The sequence below is a fragment of the Poecilia reticulata genome, linkage group LG7 (assembly GCF_000633615.1).
Source record: "Poecilia reticulata strain Guanapo linkage group LG7, Guppy_female_1.0+MT, whole genome shotgun sequence".
Taxonomy (NCBI): Eukaryota; Metazoa; Chordata; class Actinopteri; order Cyprinodontiformes; family Poeciliidae; genus Poecilia; species Poecilia reticulata.
The window spans coordinates 23,958,979-23,986,322 of record NC_024337.1 but is presented as its reverse complement, the minus strand read 5'-3'; the positions used below and the strand labels follow the sequence as shown (position 1 = coordinate 23,986,322).

The following is a 27,344-nucleotide window of genomic DNA, read 5'->3' as shown; positions in this document are numbered from 1 at the left end:
ATGTCCATTGAGTGAACATTATGGGTGGTCAGAAAATACCACAGTCACGCAAAGAATCTGAAAAATGGACGCAATATTTAGCGGTTAATTCAACCCTATGAATTGGATAACAAGGGCTTCAGATTTAACAGGTGAGGAAAAAGTTTTAACTTAAAGAAAACACTTAACAAGTGAGCAGTGGGTCAGTTATGCTAGCCTAACTGTTGCTAGCCTCCCATTGACTTTGATAACCTTAGCATGTGCTGCGCAGTTCGGTGTGTTTTGGTTCCGTTGGCACTAAAACAGGTCAACCCGCCCACCAAGTCATCAGTAGAGCAGGTGTTTAAATGAGCTAATCAACCACTGCTGTGCTCAGGCGAAAACTTATTAATAATGACAATATCGACATCAAGCCTGACAGCATAATGTAACAGACCCAATGTTATTGTGGTGGGATGGTGTTCCACCCTCCCCCACTCTGTGCACCGGGCACCGTTGATTGGTGGGCGGGGCAAACGCCTTTATAGTTGGGCGGGCCGCTGCAGGGTGCGTGCGTCTTTGTTTCTCCCACTATAATAATACGGACGGCGGCACAGACAACAGGTTGTTGAGCTGTCTGTCGGTTGCCATGGCAACGGGTCTGCGTAAAGTCGACACGCAGAGCGAAAAAAGGCTGAATAGAAGTGGTGTTTGGTTCTTCACCTGTTTATCAGCTTTATTGTGGCACACTGCAGCCGCCGCAATTCCTAAAAGTTAAGCGACAAAAACTGAACTAATCATCTAATTACGGCTCCTACAGCATATTTGAAATACAACGACTGACGAATATTAAATAAATTTGCCCCTTCTTGCATCTTGAAAGAACAGAAACAAAATTGTTTATAGATTTGTATCACAGAGAATTTATCAAATCAGTTTTCTCCTCTATAGTTTAAGTCGTCTGATAACAAATGATGGCGCTACAAATATTTGTGACAGATTTCTGCTCGTCCTGCATTGGGATAAAATGGTTTTCTGCACATAACTCAATGAATCACACAGCGACTTATAGGTGCTGTCCAATCCAGTAATACATATCAATTAGCAGGAGTATGAAAGACAAAAAATAATTAACTAACAAATTGTATGCAATCCTCAGTGCTTCATGAAGCTCATTTTGAAACAATGCAAGTTGAAAACATTTTGCAACAAGTAAATTAAGTCCAATGTTAGGTCTGTGTAAGCTAAATGTGAGATTGAAACATCTCACATTTAGCAAGTGACTGTATATATATATATATATATATATATATATATATATATATATATATATATATATGTCTCAATCTCACATTTAGCTTACACAGCTAAATGTGTAAGCTAAATGTGAGATGTCAGGCTTTTTTATCCCTCAACTACCCTCAACTGATCAGCGTCACCCTGCGTATGGAAGCTTCTAACCTGGCAGCTTTACGCTCTTATAAAGATATGGTTTGACTGCATCTGGAAACTAAGTCCAAGGTTCATCCTGAGGGTCTGATAGAGGCGATCTCTGCCACCGTCTGCATGTCGGTTCCGACTCTGTCAGCAGAGCTTCCTGCTGCGCATCGGGCGGAAAAGCAGCAGTTGGCTTCGTTGAATTCAACTGTAACCAAACGGGATCCGTTCATAATATGTTTGGCTTGTGATGTTCCAAAAGCACCATTGTGGTCAGTGTGATAATTTGACTCCTATACGAGTAGCTATCCAGAGATCATCAGTATCAGCCGGTGTTTGTGGAAAAAAAAAAAAAAGTCAGATCCGACCTTGGCAACGAACTTTTCTCCGCTGCTCACGAAGAATGATGTATTTATTGCTTTTAATTCTGCATAATAGACATAGTAAAAGCGGGAGAAGGGGAGGCGGTGTCAATATTTGCAGTAAAAATAGCTGATAAAGCCTCAGTTGTGAAGGGTTTTTGCGCTCACTTCGCTATGACATCACCGCGACGACATCGACTCGTCTATTATCATGATGTAGTCGACCTTAAAAAAAATGTAGTCGTTCAACCCCTAATATACACACACACACTGGCATATGCTGCCACCCCTGAAAAAATCCCTGTTCCCCTCTTGCCATCCCATAAATATTTTTCTAGATCCACCCCTAAAACCGGTCATGAAATTGTGTTGGAAGTCACAAAAAAAATAAATAAATCCAAAGACTGTAAACAGCCCCTTGGCAGCACTTCCCTCGTGAAGGAGCTGGTAAAGAAACAAAGGTTTTCTTTTTTTTTTATGTCAGTTTCCGAAGCAAACAGCAAAAAGCCATTTTCAGGAGTAGATTTTTATTTTTTATTTTTAATCAAGATTGTGGGAAAGGCTGACTGCAGTACAATAAATTACTTCCAGCAGGGATGTTCGCTTCCAGGCATCATGAGCCTCATATGTAATAACATCCTAATTCCTTCTCCACCACTAACACTTGAGGAAAGAGTGGCTGCTACAGGAGTGTTTCTCAATAGAAGGAACACATTTCAAAGAAAGAAACTGCAACTTTTTAGATTTTTGTACCATTGTGGTTACCTGCAACATTTACACTTCTTTGTCTCAGGCTAAATGTATCAATTCCAATTGGTTAAACTCAGGAACTACCTTAAGCTTGGTCACAGCTCCCTGTTCAGGAAAGAAACTAGATTGAGAACTAGGTTTGAGAAGAGACAAACTTTCACTTATTTTATGTGAATGCTTCATATTTTGCCCTCCACTCCTCTGCAGCCACTGGGCAGCTTCAGAGCCTCCCATTGTCCGCTATAAAATCTAAGCCACAAAGTGATTGGAAGCAAATTTCCCTTATAAGACCACAGCTGGTCATTACTTTTTTTTTTTTTTTTACTTTTATTTAAATACATGTTTAAATAAATAATTTTAATAAAACAAATGATTGATTGTAAATTCCGGCATAATGAACACTGAAGACATGTAAAACCTGAATCACTTTTAATTCTGTCATTGTTGCTCCAAAGCCTTTGCATTGAGTTATCTTTTCTGCCAACTGTTTTAAAACAGTTTTGACTTTATCAATAAATTAAAAACAAAATCAGAACAGACCATTTCAGCAAAGTGTTACAACCAAATACCTATTTTGTATTACATCTCTCTAAAAAGTCACAAGACTGCAGCAGAGAGACAGAATGTGTGACAGCTTGAACAAAGGTGATATTTCTCCACTCTGAAAGCCATTAGACTTGTTTAAGGTCATCTGTCGAATGTAAAAACCAGCACTTTATTAAATATGCTGTGCCCATTCAGCTGTGGAGATGCATTTAACACACTGTTAATGCAGCAAAGGCCAAATTCTAGAATCCTCATATCTATCTGACCACCCTTCCATTCATATTTTAAGAAAAATAACAATGCAAAAATAAACCCATGATCAAATTAACAATATTATTGTTAGACTCTATTTCACGTAGCAGTATTTATTCCCTCATAAATGTTAAAGGATAAAACAATTTAGAAATCTAATAAGATGATTCTGGTTAAAACATTAGATCCAACTCTGGAAAAACGCTCTATTAAATTACTTAATCTCAAATAATTAGTTTTGGTTAAAAATATCATTATGGAAACTTCTTAATACCTTCAGGCCACATCCTCGCATCCTGCTGGATTCCCATTTAATCTGATCCATGACAATCAGTTTAAATACATCTGCAAGAGAAAGATGCAGAAATACACAGTGACATCTGTCAATCCACAAAGCCTGTGCAGCGCTGTTTATCATCAGCGACACCTTTTTCTGCCCCATTATAAAACCACTTTGTATCACCAAAAAGAGACACAACACTTAAGAAAATGCTGCTTCAGAAAACTATGGTTGGGATCCACACAAGAAACCAAGATATCGAGCAATTCTAGCAAATGCACTACAGTCAAGGATTTCCAGTCAAATGACTGGTCTAGTCAATAATCTGTTCTGTCTGCAGTATTAGAAGAAGAAGCTGTCTGTCACTCAGATTTGTCTGAAGGCAGACTGAAAAGTAATTTCTCTCCTCTGAATGCATTTGGAACAGGAAAAAGGACATATACAAACTGATTCATATGGGCAGATTTTTTCTTTGTCTCTTTTTCTTTGTCTTTTGTTTGACTTCTTTTTTTTTTTGCCTTTCAGTTTGCTCCTCTACAACTATATGCACAACAAATTGACATTAGAGTCTGATTATCGCCATTATCGAATTGATATTATAGTCATGGTTTAAAAGTAAAAAATGTCAAATAGGAACACAGGAAGATGAGATGTAACCCTGGATTTTGTGTCACTTTGCTCACGAACAAAGTTATCTGAAGAAAATTGCCTCACTCCACAATTATAATTATAGACAGCTCTATTTTAAATGATCGCTTAAACTAAATTCAAGAACTTAACATAAGAGAAGAGCACATTCTGCATCTTTAAACATGTGAATTAAAATACAACATGAATAACCACATTAAGTTATTCAGCACATTAAACCTAGTCCACAACTTGTGGTAAACACCTTGTCCGTCACTACACTTTCACTCTTCTCCTGAAAATATAAATAGAGTATTTGTCACTTTGAATTATGAGATAGAGGACAATTTATTCAAAATAAAATGAAAACTTCAGATTTTTTATTTTATTTTTTTTATGAAACATCTCTAAAATGAAGGATGGCATTTGTAGAATAAAAATGAATGAACACAAGTCCTAAAAAATCCCACAAACACGTTAACTCACTGAGTGGATCCAGAAAGAGCTTATAACTGCAGGCGGAGCCGGGGGTCCTGTCATCTGGTTAAATGGCAAAAAGTGAACAATTCTGATCAAGCCTTTGTTCTAATCTCACAAGAGCACACAACAAATTAACCATTTGGCCAGCCGCTCTGCACGAGGATGCCATCAAAAAGGAATAAACACAAAGCAAACAATGGTGGAGTTGTTCCTCTTCTCACTGTGAACTGCTGAACTGACCATTGCTACAGGAACCAAAACACACTGATCACATAAAGGTTGTCTAGTAAGACAGTATTGTGTAAGACTGACCATAATGAGCCAATTGTTTCTCTAAGCCAGTCAGTAAGTAAAGCTTTTATATATTCATCTAAGAAAATTATTATTTTTTTCATATCGTTGTTATGTGCTTGACATGATGAGTAGCAGCTGGCTCTCTGCAGCAGAAATCACTGATATGAACCAGTTCCAGTCTGAATCACTGGAATATGGTTTCTCTGCTGTCTGATTTAGGGCTACCCAACAAATCCTTCCACGTTTGTATGTTATTTGTATAAAATAATTTGTTATATGGAGAACTTCTTAAAGTAAGATAAATATTAGATCTGCTTATTCCATCTTTTATTCATCTTTGGAAACATATTTAACATCTAAATATTTTCCTTTTCCGTCATTCAGTGAGCATTTAAGAACAAACAATAAATGAGCATTTTTCTCATGCCTAGATTTAACTTTTTTAAAACTTTTTATGCATGCATTTTATAGTTTCACTCTGTAATTTCTCTGCAACAATGTCCTTCTTTTGCCAAATTATTATTTTTGTTCTGTAAAGCTATTTGTAATTCACGTCACGCATAACAGCTCTCTTGTGTTTTATAGCAATAAAGCATACAAAAATATATTCTTAAATATTTCATTCTTCCTCCATAAAACAAGTATTTTGTACATTTTCTATGCCACTGTTGCTATCAAAACGAGGTTTGATTTCCCTCTCTAATTTTTCTCTTGAAACTTATTACAGAACATGCAAGCCACACTTTGTTTTCCTGTTTTCATTTGTACTTAAATTCAAATCCTTATATTAACATTTTTGACCTGCGTGTATCTGGGAAAGTTCAGGATTCTAACAACAAAAAACTAACGAGCAACAGAGTTGCTGCAGCATGGCTCCCCCCCCCACCCCACCCCCCCAATTCATTTAGCACACTTATTTTGTTTTACATAGAACAATTAGCTCTGGTAAGAATTAAATAAACAATCTTATTCACATTCATATTACAGAGAAAAATAATCAGAACCTATGTGTTAGTTAAATGGTTTAATGAAGATCACTGCTGTAGGTGTGAGTATGTACTGAATAAAGGTGTTGATGTAAATTATGAAGCACTGACATTCTTTCACCATTTCTAATGTAGTCATTTTCAGATGTAAGGAATTGTGATGCTGTAATATAAATAAGAACCATTTTCATATATAATTACAGTATAAAACACAGATATGGCACAGCATGAAACAATAAGCCGTCCAACGTCATGTTATACTTTCACAGCAATGAGAGATATTGTATTACTCCAAAGACAAAATGTTTTTACATAAATAAAGAATGTGTAGGTGATCTTATTGTTGAATTGTTGACATGGGAAAGCTGGCAGGACTAAGTTTAAGTTTATGAAGAGTCCAGCTTGTCTTAAAAATGAAGACCAGTGCTGTGAAAAGATCAAAGGAGCCATAGATATAGAGAGCAAAATTCACCTGGGGTTGTGGATCTGCAGCCCAGTGCAAGCTGGAGGTGAATTCCCTGTTCAACAGCTTTCTGATCTTTTGGCAGAGCTCTTTCTCCACAGCTCTTTCTCCACACTGTCAGACAAGATATCTGCATCACCGAAGATGATGTAGATACGTCGGTAGATATCATCTTCTCTATAATCTAAGATGTTTATAGAGATCCAGTAGTCCCAGTATGAAGGAAATCCTAAGATTTCTCTGAACAATAAATTCAAAGCTTAATCAACTTTAACCAGAACTACTGAAGCCCACCAGTTAATACGAACAGCGCAGACCAATTGGGGGTCATTTTTAAACTGCAAGGTTGCCCTGTGCCAACAAAAACCTTTCAGATGGTAACAAAATTATGTTAAAAAAAAAAAAAGGAAAAATGTTATGCTAAGAAATAATTATTTTTTTTTAACAAAATCACTGTTGACACAACTGTTAGTATTTTAGTATCACTGCTATTAATATTTTGCACAAGCCTCTTGTCCCAGTAGAACTGCACATATAATTCCTGTAATCTCAGAAAGTTGGAGTACACAGAGAGAGGGCTCTTTGGCAATTACTTTTTGCACAATTTGTCTTGGGTTTTTTTCATTATGTTCTCATGTCTTCAGCTTTCCCCGAAGGTATTTTAACAGATTTGTGTGAAGGAACTGAGATGGCCATTAAAGAAGGTTGATTTTGTGACCATTTCTTTGGTGATTCGGCTAGATGTTTAGGAATGTTATCCTGCTGAAAACAAAACAAAACAAAAAAAAAAAACCCTGATGACCTTTCCTAAAAAGACAGAAGCCAATTTCAAGACATCAGATTGCAAAGCTAAATTTATTTAAGTTATGTTTGACATCATTTTTAGAACAAGTGAAGGTAACATATTGATTGTGCTATAAAATAAAATCCAACTAAATCTCCAGTTAGTTATTGCATTCTAAAAGTCGTTTAAGTTTCAGAGCACAATAAAATCAAATTAATTTCTGAAACTGAAAAATATTATTTACTTACTGCTGACTAAAGCAAAGAAAGCAATGCTTTTATTTACTTTTTCTTCATTAAAATGCACTGACAACTTACCAAACTGTAATTTTTAAATCCTGAATATGTATCGAACCATGATTATTATTATTTATTTTTTTGGGATAGTGTTTCACCCCTAATATCTAGTAGCTACTCAACTCTTCCAAATTACTAAAGTTTTCTTCCACAGAACCATACATTGATTAAGATTAAAAGAAAATTTTCAGATTTAAAGTAAAATCTTGCATTCTTTATCTGATTCACATCAACTTTTACTCTGACTACATTTACCTAAACTGTTTTAGAGGAGTGAAAAACATATACATGAAACACAGTAAAGTGTGGACATTTCAGACAAAACCCGCAAATTTCTCCAGAGTCTGTCCTGTTCGTGACAGCGAAGTATTTTTGATCCTGAGCAGATTGCCATTATGTCTCTGCTTTCATTCATTGAACTAAGAAAGAGTTTACACCAAACAATCTAATCCTAATGTTGGTTAATCACATGGCTACAGGGAGCGAGATAAAAGACAAATGATTAAACCCCCTCACGACTCCCACTGCACCCTGATTGTTTTTGCCATTTCACATGGGGCTTCCCCTTTTTCTTATTGGCAGCTCTTGCTAGATGATCTGACTGCAGTGTTGTAGGAAGGGATTATTGTTTTTATGTCTGCCTGCATGAAAGCATTTTAATCTGGTCCTTTACATTGAATTCCAGGCAAAAAAAAAAGGAAAAATACATACAGTAATGGCAAGAATGTTTGCAAAATGTAGGTGAGTAAAATTAACCAGCCAATTAACAATTTTCTTTATTCTTTGTTTATTCAGACACACAGGATCAAAGCATGGTTGAATTAAAGAAAGACGGTATGAGGGAAAAGGATTAGTTGACCTACGTCTCACTGTTATGATCTCTCAAGTTGAAATTAAAAAGCCTAAAATGGACTCTTTTTCCACAAGAAATGTTTTTTGTCCTTTGGGTTCAAAGTCTTTTGTCTTTGTTCACTTAAGGATGTAAATTTAAGGGTCAGTAACAACCTGACAGGAACACTGGACACTTTATTATGTATTCTTTGCTGGTACTGGGAGGGATATAATTTTGTATTAATAACTGGGTACAAGTTGGGTACAAGTTTAAAAAACAAAATACACTGGACGACATCTGCAAAGACGAACCCTTCTGTAAGTTGGCTCTAGGCATTCATAACACATTTTCTTGATATTTACTTACTTATTTTCAAGCAGTACTGATGCACAGTCTGGATGCACCTCAGACTAATTTATCATACCGCTACAAGTAGAAGGACAAAATGATGAAAAGTTGTAGTACAGAAAATAAAAAACAGAAAATGTTTATAAATATGCAATTGTTCAACATTGATTTCAATATTTTATTAAACTACTATTGAACTTCATCTTTTTTTACTCTTATGGATTTTGTTCTGTTTTAAACATGAGTGCAACATAAATGTCTGACTGAATCCTATTGCCTTGGTGCACTTTAGTGTGGGTTGTCCATTTTGCAACCAACATAATTAGCAGAATATGCAAAGATGTTTCAGTGCTTACCTCATGCTTGTGGTTATTCTTACCATTTTTTGTATTCCCACTGCATTAAGCTCTAGCTCTAGGACCATGAAAACTGGTACTAATTGAGTCAAAGCAAATTTGACTCAATTAGTCTTCAGACTAATGAAGACAAAATCCAGGGTTACATCTCATTGTAAGTCAGGAGTTTCTGCCATACAATTTCCTGTTTCACTATGTGTGTTAACAAGCAATTGAATAGGCATACCGAATAAAGTGGCAGATTATTGTATCTGGGTGTGATGGAGACAGTGGCTCAGTTGGTAGAGCAAGTGGCCGCGAATCTGGAGGTTTCTGGTTTGAGGATGATCAGAGATGTGCCAGGAACCGCATGCAGTGTAAAATTCCTGCCATGTCCGTATGCATGCAGATGTGGAGTGGAGGAGGCTGCTGTGCCACCATAAGACTTTAGAGTCAGGACTTTTGTAATTAAATGTATTACTAGTGTAATTAACTGCTTTCTTCCATGTGTGATCATCGAGGTGAAGGCTTTCAGGTTACTGGATAATTATCTGAAGGACACTCTCCATGTTCTATTTATTTATTTTTCCTTCCTTCCTTCCTTTTTTTTTTTTTTTTTGCTTGCTATGCTTTCAAGCCCCTCTGCACCTTGTCAGTGCCCCATTCATCATTTGCATCTAATCAGGAGATGCTAGTCCTGCTCATGAAGTTTTTGCTTCCACATTTGACAGCCTTCAGACTGTTGTTCTGCAAAGTCATTTACAAAATCATAACAATGCTCACTTTTAATACCCTTCAGAGTCCAAACAAATTGTATATTTATACATTAAGTTTTCACAATGTTAAAGTTTTTTTTAATTATTATTATTATTTTTGACAGGCAGTCTGAAAAAATTATTTAATTTGTTTTCTCATCAGTCTTCAGAGTGCTTCGTAATAGCAAAGCAAATAGTTTTCGATTTCTCTTGAGTGTGTTGGTAAAGATAGTCAAATATTTTTGAAACATTCAGAACTAAAAAAGTTCACAGTGATGCATCATAAGCCATTTCAAATAAGTGTCTGATGAAGAAACATTTAAACCTTGTCAGGCAGATGTGTCCCCAATGAAACTGCAACAAATGCAAAAATAAACAAGTTGAAAACATAACATTCATAGTGAGACAGCATCAAAATTCATCAAAGTAGACAATTTTATTGGCTGCATTTTAATGGTGCCTTTTGAAGAAAAAAAATAACAGTTTTGTCCTATTATTGAGGAAAGTATGAATCATGTCTGAAACAAGACGACTAGGGATAGAGCAAATTGTTCAAATTTTGCTGAATTCTCTAGAAAATGTCAAACTCCCTTGTCATGTTTCCCCTTAAGCAGTCGACATGCTGAGGTGAGTGAATCTAAATCAGTACAGAATGAAAGTATGATGCTTATTGCTGACTTTGTAACAATGTCTTGAAATTGAGACTCTGTCTCTTTGAGAAACTCTCTCACAGTCAGACTTCAGGAAGTCATCAAACCAGTGCTCCTCTATTAACCACTAAACATTTCAAGTTCCATGGTGTTTGCTAATTTCTGCTGCTAGTTTGAAGGAGCAGAGTGGAGTTAGGGGGAAGTAGTGCTCTGTGAGGCTGAAAGTTGGCTTGGAAACTGCAGCTCCATGGAGGAGCCGCACATGGAACGTGTGGGAATAACATTATGACATGATGCAAAGCTCAAAAAAGTCAATTTTACATAAGACTGCCTCTCTTTAGGTTTGGCTGAACTGAACGATAAATATCAGTTTTTTGTTTCTCAGATTACCATCTAAAGTAGTTTAATTGTGTGTAGAAGGAATTGTTTATCTGTCAATTTACTTCTGCAACATCTAATCATTCAGGTCATGGATTTGTGAGTAACTAGTGAGACAGAAGCCATTCCTGAATGAAAGTCATTTGGGAACCTACTGGGAATTTGCCAAAAGACATTTGGACAATTCTCTGACCTTGAGAGGTACTTTAGTTTGATTAGTTTATGGCTGAACTATCTATAATGTCCAACACCATTTGTAAAAGAAAAAAAAATCAATAATTGAAAGTTACCTTGGGTATTTTTAAGCTTCCAGAGAAGCATGAATGTGGCATGATCCTAATGTGAGAATATATTTTCTTTGAATTTGGCTATAAAACTGATTAGGAAAGATGCAAAACTGGATGTTAAAAGAAAAGGCAAAAAATAAATAAATAAATAAATAATAGAGGTGTGCCGATTAATAAATAATAGAGGTGTGATCACCCATGGGTGATCGCCGATCACCCATGAGGGCCGATCACCGATACCGATCACATAATTATTATTTTTTAAATCATAAGCACTACGGTTACATTATGTGGAAAAAGGAACCATAAATTCACCTTAATTTAGACAAAAACCTGGTTTTAATAACTTTTTCCAAGAAAACTAAACAAATCAAACATTGTGCAAATTGTACTGCTATCGGTAATACTATCTTTAACAGACTGATAACATCTGAAGGCTCTGAAGAGGCTAAAAAATGCAAAGAGCCAAAATAAAACCTCTCAACATTGCCAAAAAATTCAAGTATAAAACTTAGCATTCAAAGGGAAATACAGGATCCATTAGAATAAACAATCCAGAGTTACTGAATGAAAACTTCCTGATAGCATGGTGGCTAGCTGATTACTGCTAGTTGTGATTGGCTGTTTCTGACTGATCGGAGTAATTATGCAGAGCAGGGAGGAGATCGATTATTTTTTTAGAGATTTTCTGTCTCATGTTAGGACAGCGAAAGTTTTAATACGTATGTAAAATGTATTTTTTTATGTTATACGTTGCAGCATTAAGCAGAGGTTTGGTGTGAGAGTCACTACCAGGTGGAGCAGAAGCGAAGCTTCGTCTGAAGCAGCTTCGTCCGCAGCAACAAGCTTCTGAAGCTTGTTGCTGCGGGTTTGCGCAGTGTGAAGGAAAGAGGAGACCAGCTGCAAAGGCAGGCTGCGAAAGGAGATGCAGGTCATCGGTTTGTGTGATTGGCAACAAGAGACCGTGATCGGCGATCACTGATCATACACATAATCGGCCAATTATGATCGGTAGCCGATCGATCGGCACACCTCTAATAAATAAATAAATAAAAACAAAATGTATAGTTTAAAAACTGCAAAAAACATAAGAATGTCTAAAATTTACCAAGAGTTTCAAAGTGGGGCCAGTGTATTTTCATGGGAATATAGAATAATTGGAGAAAACAAAAAAATAGACCAATATTTCATAGTTTTACATATTAAGTGAGCCAAATAGCCTCTTGCTGCTCCTGAGCTCCAGTGCTTCAGAGCCCTTAACTAGCAGATGAAAACTGTGCTCTTATCTATATATGGTTGAAGCTGAAAACACCTTCATTTTTAATTAACTGTTAAAATAAAACCGTGAAGGGAAAAAAATGAACTGATCCAAGGGACAATTTCTATGTCAACACATCATAAACTGATGTAGTATAATCTCTTCAGTACTACAGGTACTGGGTTGAATAAAACCGAGATTTGTTTCTTGAACCAATGAAGTAAATCACTGTGTGTGCAACAAACCAAAAAAATATTATTGAGACCATAAAACAATGTCCAAGGTAGGCCTAGATGAAAAATGAGAGTTTTAAAGATGATTTTTAGTTCCAGGACCAAGAAATTAGCAATGGTTGAAATGCAGGCAGAATAGTAAAAAATTATTTTAGACTAAGACGGGAAATTCTCTTTTAAATTGACAACAACTAATATTTTAAAGGCAATAATCAAATGATCAAAGGACGAGCTTAAAAATATCAGACTTCAATCTAATTAAAAATTTGTGCACGGGTAAAAGACGCTGTAAAAATGCTATGTGAAGTTATAATCTTGGGAATTGAATACCAGAGCAGTATTAAATAATTTGTATTGTATTGCCCAGATATTTTCCAAATAACATGTTGAACCTTTAAAGTGGCACTAAACCATATTGCTCAGACAAAAACAACAACAACAATATATTATTACGTTTAATTCCAAGTTGTGGAAAAAATATTAAGCAGATTGAAACCTTCAGGCATTGTTTAGAGAACTGGGCAAATAATTAAATTAGAAAAAAATAAATAAATAAAACTGGGACAGCTATGTCGGGTAATAAAGAGAGGATGTTGCATGGGCAATAAGCTAGAAGATGTACATATAACACTAACTTTACACACAGCCTTTTATATAGCACCTCACATGAGACTTAAGTTTTAAACCAATCTTGTTTTCCTTTGCTTTGTTGGAAATGTAACTAAAGAAGACCAAAGTCGAAAATCATCTTTAAAATTTTACATATGACCTGTATTCTGTTTCTTTGTGACACTTTCTTTAGACTCTTTTTGTTTCCAGTAGTTTTTAACATGAATTTTAATGTTCAACACCGGAAATAAAATAAGCCCAGGATGATTTAAGTCTTTCAGACTTCACAAGCAAACAGCTATTCCAAGAAACAAAGTAGCACTGATTGGATGTTCCAGCAACAGGAAACTTCCCAAATAATCACGAGTGGGGTCAGAGGTCAGAAGACTGTACAAACAGCTTCCTCGACCCAAATATATTGTGTTTATTTGGCATAGCCATCCACACGGTCTGTTACTTCATGCTTATAAAACTAGGACGACAGTCTGATTTTGTTCCCCCGAGAGCGTAACATCTGTGTGAAAGAGAGTTTCAGGACTTGTTTCTATAGACCTGTGGCTAATTGGGTCTAGCTGGCTTTTACTGTATTTCTTAACGATCATCTTTACTTGTTTTTGCCCTTATTGATAAAAATAATCATAGTATAGTTTACATATAATGCACAACTTTGCAAAACTGGGAACCTACGTAAAATGAAGCTGAAGTTTTAAACCGTTCTCATCTTCCTTTGGTGACAAGGACTAAAATTATGTTTCTTTATAACACTTTCTTTAGACTTTTTTTGTTTTCACATTGTTTTTAGGATATTTTAATATGAACTTAATGTTCAAGAGAGGAAATAAAATAATCTCTGTGAAAGATTTGTTGAGACAAACACTCTAGCTTATTGTAACTAAATGAATTACCCACAGGAAACAAAATAGGTTGCTGACTTAGTTCAACATTACACTGCCCATGAAAATACCTTGTCTCATCCACCTTCTCATCAAACTCTTGGGACACATTTTCAAGTCGGCACACCAATCAGTGAAAGCAGCATCAACGACAGAGATTTCCTCACCTTGGCATTATTTTTTACTCTTTACAGCAGGACATGCTGCAGAGTTGTAAACACATAGCAGTGGTCAAGGCGGGAACACAGCATGAGTTGTTGTTGTAGAACCACATAAATCTGATCCCAGTCTGACGGTTTTTATGAACAACAACAGTGATCCGAATACCTGATGCACTCGCCTCGCTTCCCAGCCTCCACCCTGCTTTTGTTACCCATTTTAAATGTCATCCTGAAGAGCTGGGCATCCATTTTCCTTCACCCCTTAAACAACTTCTTGCTGTGCCATCCGCAGACCGCACACAGCGACGTAATTACACATGTTGAGAAAGGAAAGGTGGCAGTGAATCAAGCTCTGCATCAGACAGACGTAAGAGGCTCGGTTTCAGAGGGAATGCAACACAGACCCGATGTAATCTTTCAAACCTCAAAGTCATGAGATGAGAAGCTGAGACACCGAAGGATCAAACATGTTCTGCTAACTTCAAAGCCAAAGTCAGGAGGATAAATAAGAGTTGTTTTTAAATGAGTAAGTACAAAGTTAATACAAGTGCACAAATACGGGTAAAATACATAAGGCACTTTAAAGTTAAAATTTTTAAATGTTGAATATTACGTTGAGCATTGTTATGGAGCGAGTGATGAAAACAACCATTTGTGGAGTTTTAAAATATAAATAAGAATAAGAGAAAAATGTGTACAGTGAATTTGTTGCCATGGATACTTTTTTTTTTAGTCCCACATAGATTTGCAGAGATCGAAATCTTTTCCTCTGTCGTGTTTGCAAAGCATCAGGTCTATCAGAAAGCTGTTAAAAAATTACTTTTGGAAACAGTCACAGGTTTCTCTTTGTGTAAATTGGATGCTGCTAATGAGCACTTTATAAAGATGAAACAAGAAAAAGTATTTTCGTTTTGCTGTAATTTAATGACTCGAAGCAATCTGTTTGATTTCCTTTAAAAACATTTTTAAATAATTTGAACTGAACTAGATTGTTTGATAGATAGAATTAAGTTGAATGTATGTGTGATGGAATTCACATGACTTGTTTGTAAAAGTACCTTAAGATGACATTTGTTGTGAATTGGAACTATGCAAACCTAAACTTGAAGAAGTAGATTCAGCGCTTGATCCTGATGACATTACGAAAACGAAAGGCAAAACAAGCACAAACTATAATCAAAATCTTAGACAACATTAAAACAATGAAAAGTGTAAAACTCCTTCCATGCATGCATCTATTGCCTTTTGATCATTTATCCAACGTTGGGGTAAAGAGCAAGTTCTCTGTTTCAGTTTTTAAGTTTTGCTATAATTTATAGAGGGACAATTTTAGTCTCTGCTTGTGCAAAACTGATAGGAAAAAAAAAAAGATGGTTCAACAAAGTATTGACTCGGCAGGGCAAAGTACATATGCAGGTCACACTTTTCAGACATTCATTTGATGAATTTACCCTTATAACTGAACTTCCCTGTAAAATTTCTTGTGATTTCTATGTCTGTGTAGAATATCACATTAGAGTTGTTTATACCGTCTAAGCTGGGAGAGACATCCTCATACAAAAGGCATGAAGTAGATAATGGGAAAAATGGCTGGCATTTGGTTTCTTGTCATTCAGGAATCATTACCCCTGAGAGAATGACCACATTATCCGATAATCACGCTGGCTCATTGACCCATATACATACGGCACTTAAACCAATAAATGTCTGTCCTTAGCTTGGTGTCAATGAAAGATGTCTTCCACTTCTAAGACTTTGATTCAGTCACAAACTGCAAAGATTACAAGCAACTTTTAAACATCATTGCATATTTACTTGGATTTAAAATAATAATAATAATAATAATAATAATAATAATAATAATAATAATAATAATAATAATAATAATAAAATTGAGAACCAGTCCCTTGACCATTTAGGAAACCAAAGCCATAAATACATACAACTCTGGTTACAACAAAGTTGTGGAGAAGGCAGCTGCTCAGTCTGGATGGCAGCATACTGTTGCAGTCACACTTTTATTTTTAAACTGGCAGTTTGTGTCACTTCAGTGAGATCAGACCAAATGACAAGAATGACATGAACCTGTCACAACGAAGCTTCTTTAAAGAAATTGTTTAGCTTTTAGAACTGTTTCTCAATGACAGCCCTCATTTTCCCTTTAATAATGCCGCTCAACAGTATTTGTTTGACAGTCATCATAATTCAAGGAGTACCAGGATATGTTTTTGTTTTGATAAGTCTTTCATAACCTGATGATCTACACCATTATTCATCTCATATTAGTGTCACATGTCAGTGGACATTTTATCCAGTTTGTCTAATTATATGCACTGCTGTCACACTGCAGCATTAACTACAACTCACAAACACATCAGCCTCTTCTGTCCTCAGACCTCCACAGTGTCTCAAGCTGGAGATTTGAATGGGGTTTGCGCACAAAATAGTGTTTAAAATAAGTTAGGATTCATATGTGGATTAAGAGAAAGTTAAAATCAAACATTAGCCTAGTGAGTCATTAAAATGATTCATATTCAGCCCCATGTTCCCTTGATCTTAAACTTAACCTGAACCATCTCCATTCGACAAAACTGTGAATATTTAAGTCAATGTGAAAATTAATGCCTATGCCCTTTAATACATTTCAAAGCAGAGACGAGATCCATGTTAAAGTGTCTCATTCGATATGCATTAAGCCTGAAAGTGAAAGTTGAAAAGTTGGCTGAGAGGATAATTAATGTAGAGGTCTTCTTTGCACTTGCAGGAAACTATTTTATGCGAGCTGTGGCAGCAAAGTGATGCTTGGCCCTCTGCCAGCTGGATAGATTTAGCTTTAGCTCTAAAGTGGGTCTCTTTTAGAAAGAATATAACCAGAACAATGTCTCTGATAAAGTTCAACAATGGGTTGTATTTTAAAAAGAACTCAAAATGATTTTAAACACGTGGAGTAAAAGTCAAGCCCTAGCTTAACCAGCATGTTAAAACTCATTGAGTAAATCATGAACAACAATGAATCACTACATAGTGGCAGTGAGAGCTGACGTGTGTTGGACAGGCTCTTATTTCTGTAGATTTTGTTCAAATTGCTTTGATGCTGCTACTGCTGCACAGCTGCAGCTGGGAAGCTTAACAGTTCTCCTGAACCAGACTGAAATTGTTAGCTATTAATCTTTCTAGACATTTTTCATTCATAAATGGTTTCCCCATAAATATTAAGTAGAGATGCAAAGATAGAGGCAGTTCTCAATGTGCAAAAAGAGGAACAAGTGATTCATGCAAAAACATTTCCATAGATCACAAACAGCGGCCCTAAAGACCTTTTCTTTTGAAAAGTATATTTTAAATCAATCTTCATTTTCGCTCAGTGAAGCAGTCTGGCTGTGTTTGTTCCATTGTTCTTAAGTTCTGTGACATTTTATGCTTTGGTTTTGGACTTTTGACTTTTCACTTGAGTGCAGTTCCTGTTTTATTTTAATATTCTACGTTCTCTGTGTCCTGCTGCTTTCCGTTTTCCTTGATCTATTTTCTCACTTTTAGTAAATATTTCTTTCTCATCTTTGGCTTTGGTCGTGTTTTGTTTAGTTCAACAATCCTACTTAATAAATTTGAAATGTTTTATTTTCATAACTCAGTTCACTGAGTCCAGCTCATTCTACAGGGTAATTATACACAAACGTTTTAGGTTTTTTTTAAGTCAGAATTTTAAATAATCATAATGATTGTCTGCTTACAACAAATGAAAACACATTTAAAATTACAATATTACATCAGACCGATAAGATGTAATGTTATCGGTCTATATGGTAAAATATATATTTTACCATATATATTTACCATATATATGGTAAAATGGGGCCTGAAAATCATGTTTAATACCTGCTTAAAGCTTGTTATTTTTAAAAGGTTCTTTTAATCTTTCAGATGAATTGAAATATCATTTGTTGTCCCACAACAGGGACATTTCTGAGTATTACACATTGTAATTTATTGAATGACCTAGCCTTGGAAGAAGTGGGGCGGCCTTTCTTCATGCACATTTGAGCGTGGCAACACACACACTGACATTTGGCTGTTTGGAGCCTTTGGCCTGCCTCCCTCCTGTGGAAAGCCCATTGGACCAGCTGTGGGACACGGCACCAATCACAGCAGAGGATTAGACCCTGCACCTTCAAAAGGCTCTGAGGGAAGCATATTCATGGGACAGACTTGGACTGAATTTGGAGCTTGTCCCTTGTTGCTTATTAAAGTCTGTGTTTAGTGAGGGTTGTTGAGACTTTGAGGCCTGACAGTCAAAACTTTGTTTGTGCTAAAACTAAATCCAGAACAACATAGGAAGCTACGTTAGACCTTCCCCCCTCCCCCCTGTTTTAATCATGTAATAAGTGCAAATTTGGTGGTGATTCTGGTTTGGCTTAATTACATTTTTAGTTTTTTTTTGTTATTTTATTTTCAGTAGTTAGACTAGCTCTGCTGTACTAAGAAAGATTTGCATTTGACTTTTATTCGCTTGAGCAGCACTTCCTTTTCCAAATTTTTAAAAATCTCTTATAATAAACTTTTTGTAACTATTTTCTTGCCATCTTGACACACCTGGCTGAGTTGGCTGATAACATCTGTTTTTACTTTTTGTTGAGCAGGATTTTGAAACTTCACAATCCAAAGAGGTCATATTTAGTCTCAGTGGGTAGCTAAAACTTTAGAGTCCCTGATTTTAAAAAAGCCAAACTTTAATAATTATCTACTGTAAGAAAATCCAATTTTTTAAATAACCACCAATCTATGTGTAACTGAATAGTTTAAGAACAACATAAAACTTTTACAAATAAGAGGATGTATATATTTTCTTCTATGGTAAACATATTTAGGAAAAATTATATACAAAGAAAATGTTTATCCCAAAGAAGTTTCTTCAGTGACATAGATGGCGATGCTATGGGGAGGAAGAATTTCTGGTAGCAGTCAGTCTTGCAACAAATCCCAGGAGTCCTCTGACTGAAGACACTACTGCTTTATGACGTGTTAGCTGCTCAAAGTGCAGGCAGCAGACCGATAGTCCTTCCACCTGCACAGCATCAAAATCCAGGATAGAAAGCCAGAACATGCAATGACTGTTCTGGATGAGGCAATAACCAAAACATTATGAACAAAAGTCTAGAGAAAACATATCAGAAATAACGTAACAGAGCTACTCCAACACATTGCCACTGGATGACAAGAAAATTACATTTACTGTACTTAGAGGAGCTAACATACACAAGAGTTGAATTTTCTCCTCTCTTATGATCTTGTATGATTAGCTACAGATGATATTCTGTGATAAAGTCAGGTATTTCAAACATAAGAATAAAGCAATAATGTCCTGCCTTCTGATGGGCCTTTTTTTTTTGGAAGAAATTAACTCTCCAACTTATAATCTTTGTAGATTTCTGCCAAAACTCTTCATGCTGTTTCATACTTTACACAAGATATATAATAATGCATCTCTCTTGTGTACACCATCAACAATCATTAGTGAATGTTTTTCTATGGCAGAATTGTCACTGTTTATCAATAGTTGCCTTCAAATTGTTTGCATCCTTCGAGGGTTGTTGCCACAGTTTCATCATTTCTTTCCTTACCCTGCCTTTACTCTCAGACTTTCATCATCTGATCTGAATATTTAAAGGATTTTTGCTTACAGCCTCATTTTGATATTTTATCTGTCTATTCATAACAAGGAATACTCAGAAGTTGTAAATCATAAATCCTGCACGTCCTTTCTACTGGTGCAATTTGACATGACATGGATAAGATTTCTTAGACTCTATGCGTAAATAAGTGTGTGTGCGTGTGTGTTATATGTATTAGAGTATACAGACATATATTTGGTTCAGTTGCATAGTATTAATTCCTTGAAAAGTCTTCTTATTTTAGTTGCGAGTGCTGCTAAGAAAGGGTGTCAGAAAGCCATTAGAGAATAGCTGAAGAGGAATAGGAGCTGTGGGCCAAATAAGCAAAGGGGTTGTAGGTACAGATTCCAGATTCTCCTCCACAAGGAGATGTATTGGGGTTAAAGGAGCAAGGCATTAATGACTAGTGGACCCCAGCTGATGACCACTTATGCCTAGTGAGGTGTTCAAGGGGGCACACTTCATCGTATCTGTGTCTCCTAATAAAATCTTTTGCTTATTACTCTACACATGCTGTAAGCCTGTGGTAAAAGCGCCTCGACTTCTCTTCCCACATTGAGGCGTTTTAACATCATGAGATCTCTGAATGAGACTGTCATACCAATATTTGTTATTAAATGAATGTTCACTTGGTTGTGAGCAGTAGTGTCAGATTTCTGATAACATAGTGAAAACATGCATATTATGTTGCTGTTATTTAACTGAACAGGAATTTAGCAGTTAAGTTTCTATCACAGCAAACATTACAGCTTTAATTTCAGACTGTTTTGGTACAATAAGCTGTCCAAAGTACAAAAACTCCCCTCCCGGCCGTACGCTGGGCTCTTCCAGCCAACACAGATAATGTGCGTCTTCTTTAATTATTTTTACAAGATATGTCCCGCAGCGAAGCACTTCTTTTAACAACATGGTATTTTCAATTACTTGAGAAAAGGAAAAGCGCTGGATCCCACTGAGCTGCAGCGGCGCGGCACTCGCTGTTCAGTGAGCAACGCTTTCATTTTGCTTGTGTAATGCTAACTAAAGAGCAAAGTTAATTTGTATTTCCACTGTGTTGTTCTAGCATCCTGTGTGGAAGCAAACAGGCTTTTCCCTCATGATGAAGTCGTGACAGGGTTAATGAATGATGTGGTGAAAGCTTCGCACACAGCAGTTTGCTGGTTAAAAACTAGATCCAGTTCGGATAAACCGCACATAGATGGAGAATCCATCACCAGTTATTAAAATGCTGCTGATGTTGAGTCCCGCCGTCTGCTCCAGACTCCAGTCTGAATATTATTTATAAATTAAACATTAATAGTTTATGCATTTTACTAAATGAGCGTTAGATTTTTTACAAGATATTTAACTGATCCCAACATGTTTCCTACTTGTAAAAAAAAAGAAAAAAAAAAGAAAATATGTCAGCAAATTTTGAAATTCATACATAGCAATGACTTCATTGGACAGCAGTAAATGTAAATGAAAAAAAAGAAATTTCCATGACCTATAGGGTGGGAAAAAAAGAAAAAAAAATGATTAGATTCTGACTGACGCTTCTTCTGCAGGATATATTTACACAGTTATATGTTTGCAAAAAACTGCAGGACAGTCCCTACATACCCAGAGGTGAACAGAATATAGCCAGTATACTGACAAGAGAACAAAAGCACAAACATCTCTTGCCAAACTCTGAGGTCTCAGCAGAAGATGATAAATTACAGCATCATCAATGTTAGGGGGAAAAACACTGATGATTTTTCAATGGCAGCTTTGTATGCTTGACCTCATATTCAACCACACAGTGTAGGAAAAAGAGATCATGGCAGAACAAAATGAAATCATGATGATTTGGTGCAATCAGGTTTGTGAATGGACTGTACAATTTCTTCTCCCCGTGGAGGATAAGTGGTTTTAAAATGCAAGGCTCCTTTGTTAAACAGCAGTTTTGCTTTGCTGAGGGTCCTCAGTGCAGAAGTACTGTTCCCTATTATACAGCCACAACCAGAGACTGCAAAGATGGCATCCAAGTGGGAAGGATTTTTAACACAAACCTTCATAGGAAGAGGTGAAAAATGATTAATCAATTATTATCTTTTCCAGTGTGTTTGATTTTAAAATAACCTTTTCACTATTTTATTTTTTTCAGTAGATTATTTTAAATTGAGAGAGTTTCATTACAAATATTATTTATATGGTTTGCAAATTTGACCGTTTTGCAAAATGGGCAGACTGGAGCAAGATGGGCAAACAATAAGCTATCTGCATTTGATGTGTGTTTTAAGAATTACAAAAAGTTGTTACATTTAGTTTTATGCTCGACATGTAATGCATATAGTGAACCAAACTATATTTTCAAATATTTTTTGGCACTTGTGACCTCTGTTCACTGGTAGCTCAACAGGAAGTGGGGAAGAAAGAAAAATAGAAGACATGCAGCTAATGGCACGAGGCTGGGATTCGAACCAGGGACCTCTGCATCGAGATCTGTAGCCTCTGTTCATGATGCCCTTTCTATAACCCTGAGATACCTGGTATCCCACAATCAAACTCTTTATTTTCAGTACAATTACAGAGAAAAACTATTTAACTCCACCTGCATTTTCTTTCAGTAAGAACGGGAAACTGACCAAAAGTTCACAGTATACTATTATACATTGTATACAGTATACAATTATACTATATGTTCATGTGAGGTTCATTTGTCAAGCTGAAAGTACTTATTGAAAATAACAAGCATAAAGCAGGTATTGAACTGCATTTTCATTAGTCTTATATTTCTGCATTAAAATGCTTTCATTGGTCTGATGTAATGTTCTAATCTTAAATGTTGTATTTTCATCAGCTGTAAGTGGAAAAATTATCATAATTAAAGTTTGAAAACACCAGTCTATAATTAATCTAAATAATGAGCTTCGCTTAGTAACTGAAATAAATACATTTTTCAATAAAATTCTACTTTATTGAAACACTATACAGCTTTAGCTGTATGAGCCCTCATAGTTTAATTAACCTATTTTTATGCCTGCATGGAGCACTATCAAGCTACGTTCTTATCAAGGCACATTAAATTGTTCTTTTTGGAGACTGAGAGGGATCGCTATTATTTTCACAAATGATGCGAGTTCTCTGATGATCTCCTCTACATGCTTTGTGTAAAAAGATAATTTAAACACCCAATGGCTACTGTAAGTGTAGAGAAACATAGTAAATAAAGGGATCAAATATGCAAATGCAAAACCTTTAATCACACCTGTCTAGTATTTACTCTGGTAGCATGTCACTTTGAATACTTCATTCCTAACAATGTTTCTGAGATTATTAAAATGTCTTTGTTTAGGTTTACTTTATAGCCCTTGTTGCTATTTTTGTGAAGTAGTGCAAAGCAAATCTTTGACTATTGGGAATAAAAAACAATACATGCAATGCAGCTACTGGGATAAAAAGATGTCCACGGGTTTGGAGGGTTTTACTATGTAACTGTGGTGTTGATTCTAATTTTAGACCTCTCCTCTCAACTTTAAAACCATTCTGTTATTTCCTTAATAAAAGGCGACGCTTAGATAGTACGTATTGTGCCAGTTAATATGAATAAATCGGGGAAAGTGCGAGGTACAGCTGGTTTAAACATAGGCTGACTGCTGCTGCTCTGTGTAAAGTTGAGTATGTATTTAACAGGTAGATGCATGAGTAAGTGCCCACAAGGGAACAATGATAAACCTCCATTCATTATGCACTCCCACGCTAAGTCGGTGACCTCTTCCACTGAAATCTGCGTACAATCATGTTTCTCCATATTCTACTACAAAATAAATCAGAGCTTTATTCGTTCCTACAACGCTTCCATTTTTTTTCCAACGAAAATAAGAATACAAGCCTTTTCCATAATGAAAGTAAAAAGGATTTAAAAAAATAATATAAAGGAGCATTATCTGAAGAGATAACGGCACAGATGCGATGCAACTATTAGGCAGCAAAAACAGGCTCAGCTAGTGGACTGAGTCCAATAAAACATCACCTTTCCAATTCAAAAGGGACTTCTCCTTCAGCTGCTCCATAAACCTGATTAATTGTGGGTTCAGACCTTTCAACATACTGGGCAAGGCACTGACTCTGTGGTGTCAGAGTGGGTCTTTATGGGTTATGTCATGGGTTATTTATATAAAGTAAAATGCCTGTGCCTACTTCATAAAAAAGACAGAGGCATGCACTGGGACACTTTCACCGAGCCCTGCCACACAGACACATGCAGCCGGCTGCCAAAAAAAAAAAAAAAATGTTAGAAAAGCAAAATCACAATTCGCCAGATGAAAAGGATGCCTTCAGTTGAACATTGCTGCATTTCTTCTTCCTTTCTTTGGTAGATTTTTTTGTAAGAAATGATTTATTTAAGAACATATACATCTCTGTTTTCCAGGTGACAATCTGTGAATAGTTCCCGGTGTACAATGTAACTGCTTTGTTTAAAACAGTAATAAAACAAGTATACTGCTGCAAAATCAGTCTAACTGCTTAATTGGTTATAATCATGTTATCTGCATCACGAATGCACTGTTTTTTTAAGACAGTAGGGTGAAAAAGACTGAACAAACACCAGCTAAGTTTATTCTTTTTAAAAACTAAATGTACATTTTATGCAGAATATTATCATTTTTTTCATAATTCAGTGTCCCGCATTACCATAATAAGACAGATGTAGGGCTCCCTTAGTTTTTACGGAGTGACTGTGGGAGTTCTCTTGAACAGAAGTGCTTCCAATTAATCAAATTATTTTTCTTTTCACAGAGGGAAAAGTGGAGGAATCTTCTTGGGCAAAGGTATTTTTCTGTCCAGTTATTTGAACTCCTGATGAACATTTTCCTCCATATATGTCCAGAGGATCATTGGGTAAAAATATAGAAAATTCAAAACCACTTCAGGAAAATTTACTTTTGGTATTGTGACATTTTCCTGCTTTCTCTCAATTTTTCATTTAAATAATAATAATAGAAAAAAATCTGGATGTTACAAAGGCATCTTTGTCTCTTGCTTTGACATGCAGTTTCTCAGCTGTGCACCCACTCTGGTCCTGACCGTCATGTGACTCTAAAATAAATTTGCCGTGGAGCAATGGGTATTACAGATTTCCCCCGCAGCAATAATGACAGCAGGCAACAGCTAAGCTTGGTGTCCTAATGTTGGATTTTAGACACGGCCTGTCTAATTATTATTACAGCTGGGAACATAATACAGAATATTTTGGACGTCTGCTCTGCCAAACTTCACTTGACGTGTGCTGCTCATCCTCTTAAAATGATCACATCTCTAAGTGCATCTGCTGCAACCATACATGCCGTTTCTTTGATACCCCCAACACAAGTAGTTGAAATCCTCATCCTTACATCAGCACTCCATGTAATACAGATTTCATCTAACTCTTATTAATTATGAGTGCAAAAAAGCTTGAAGGTTATTACTTTTGATTCACTGACGTCTTTGCAGTTGTGTTGTGCCGTGCTTTAAGAAAGTTGCCTCAAAACTGTAGAATATTTTGAGCTCAGGCAGTCTTTATACAGCAAGTCTTTAATGTTGTATTTATAAAATGTGACCATGTCATTCTGAACAAGAATGGTTACAAAAGTACTCGATGTACGCCATCAATTCTAGACTTTTCATGTAAAAATCATCATCAGGCTCTGTAGATCAAACATCAGTCATTCAAAACTAGATTATTACACCATGACTTTATGCGCTTGATTTTAAAAAAAAGAACTAAAATCCTAGAATTTAGACTGAGTGTGTTCTTTCTTTCATAGTCTTTGACTTGTTAAGGCTGGCGTAGAAAGAGATCCATTTAAAAAAATACAAACTGAGCATAAACATAAAACAAAACAGCAGCAACAGAATTAGTTTCTGGTAGTTAAAGCTCACGTTACAGAGACATGTATATTTAGGCAGCTGCTTTAGGAGGTTGTGGGGCGTCTGTTTGTGCTGTAGAGATTCCAGTTGTGAACATGTTCATTGCAAAATCTAACAAACCAGAGTGACTAAAAGGGACTCAGCGTGCGCATTAACTTGTTTTCCTTAAACTTTCCATAGATTTTTAAAGCAAGTTTCTCAGAGCTATAAGACTCCAAAGGACAGGGCTTTAACTCAATCAGTTTCTCCTGCACAACAAACAGAATTAAGATCTGGTTCAGGTGACCTATATTGAGTGCTTGTGATATAGGTACTAGGGTCAACACATTCATTTCATCTCATCTAAACATCACAATTTATTGAAGTCCTGCAGGAGACAGACATGGAGTGGAGCTAATCTCACTTGTATTAAATGTGAAAGCACAAGAACCAGCGATATGTAGAGTAACTCTGAGGTCAGTGATTAATATTCATTAGAAAAGATTGAAAACAGTGACAGCTTGACCTAACTACTGCCTTGTTTCTTGTTGACAAATGTTGCATGCATAGAAAACGTCTCACTAGTTTTAGAGCAGTTTCCTCAATTAAAATGCAGATTAATGACTGAATAGGTCAAATGCTGCTCGAACACCAGTTAAGAGTCAGAAAAGTCTTTATTCCCTTACCTTAATGAGAGGGGAGGGTATGCCAGAGTTGGCAGGGTTTCATGGGTATTGAGTCAGGTCCAGAGCAAAGCTGGTCAAACCTTCACTCGTGTGCCAGCGCCGGAGCAAGCAGAGGTTAATGGAAGCTGAACGCATAGCCACGGAGAAACTCTGGTGTGTGTGCTGCAAAAGGATCCAGTCTCCAGTCAGCAGCAGCAGCAGCCCGTCAACTCATGGAGATCCGACAGGCGGTGGTCGGGAGCAGACTCGACTCCGATGCTCCCTTACTCCTCTTTCCCCCTTGCCTGTTTCTCTCTCAGTCTTCAGCTCCCACTCTCGCCCCAGTCCCTTCTCTGCCTCTCTGCTCTCGCTCTCCACTTAAATCTCCTTCCAGCACACAAATTCTCCACACTGCATCTCCTCCCTCTCTCGCAGAAACAGACCTAAAGCACACAGCACTGTCAGTCTCAGCACTTCATGCTCCACATTTTTTTGCTTCACATGCCCTCATGCCCTCTTTGTTGCCCACTGCTGTGGTTTCAAAAACTGTTGTTTTTTTTCTCTCATCTATAATAAGATTTAATTTCTATTATGAGGTTTCAGCGAGGATTGTGCTGCATATCAGGCACTACAAAACACTGACGAGGCAAAGATTCAGAATGAAAGACGCAAGGAGAGAACGGTGGGATAGAAAGATGCCCGGGCGAGTTCTCTGCATGGAGGGATTGAGACTTTGAAGTGCAAAACGTCATTGTTAATCTTTGCCAACAAGCACAGTTTATTGCCACTAGCAAAGGCATCACAGCATGTGCCTTTGCTCTGCAGATTATCTGAATCTACCGGTAAATCTGTGTCAGAAGATCTAATGCCAGCAACAATAAAAAAAAAAAGATAAAAAAA

The 27,344-nt window shown here is 36.4% G+C and overlaps 1 protein-coding gene across 2 annotated transcripts in view; it reads right to left on the bottom strand.

Annotated features, from left to right (window-relative positions):
- Nucleotides 1-27,125, bottom strand: part of opn7b (opsin 7, group member b) — a 64,296-nt gene extending 37,171 nt beyond the window's left edge. Inside the window, exon 1 of one of the 2 annotated variants that reach the window (XM_008413898.2) lies at nucleotides 26,466-27,125. The gene's annotated coding sequence lies outside the window, so the exon portion shown is untranslated. The remainder of the gene's footprint in view (nucleotides 1-26,465) is intronic. The other variant, XM_008413897.2, reaches the window with a different exon arrangement.
- Nucleotides 27,126-27,344: the final 219 nt, after the last annotated feature.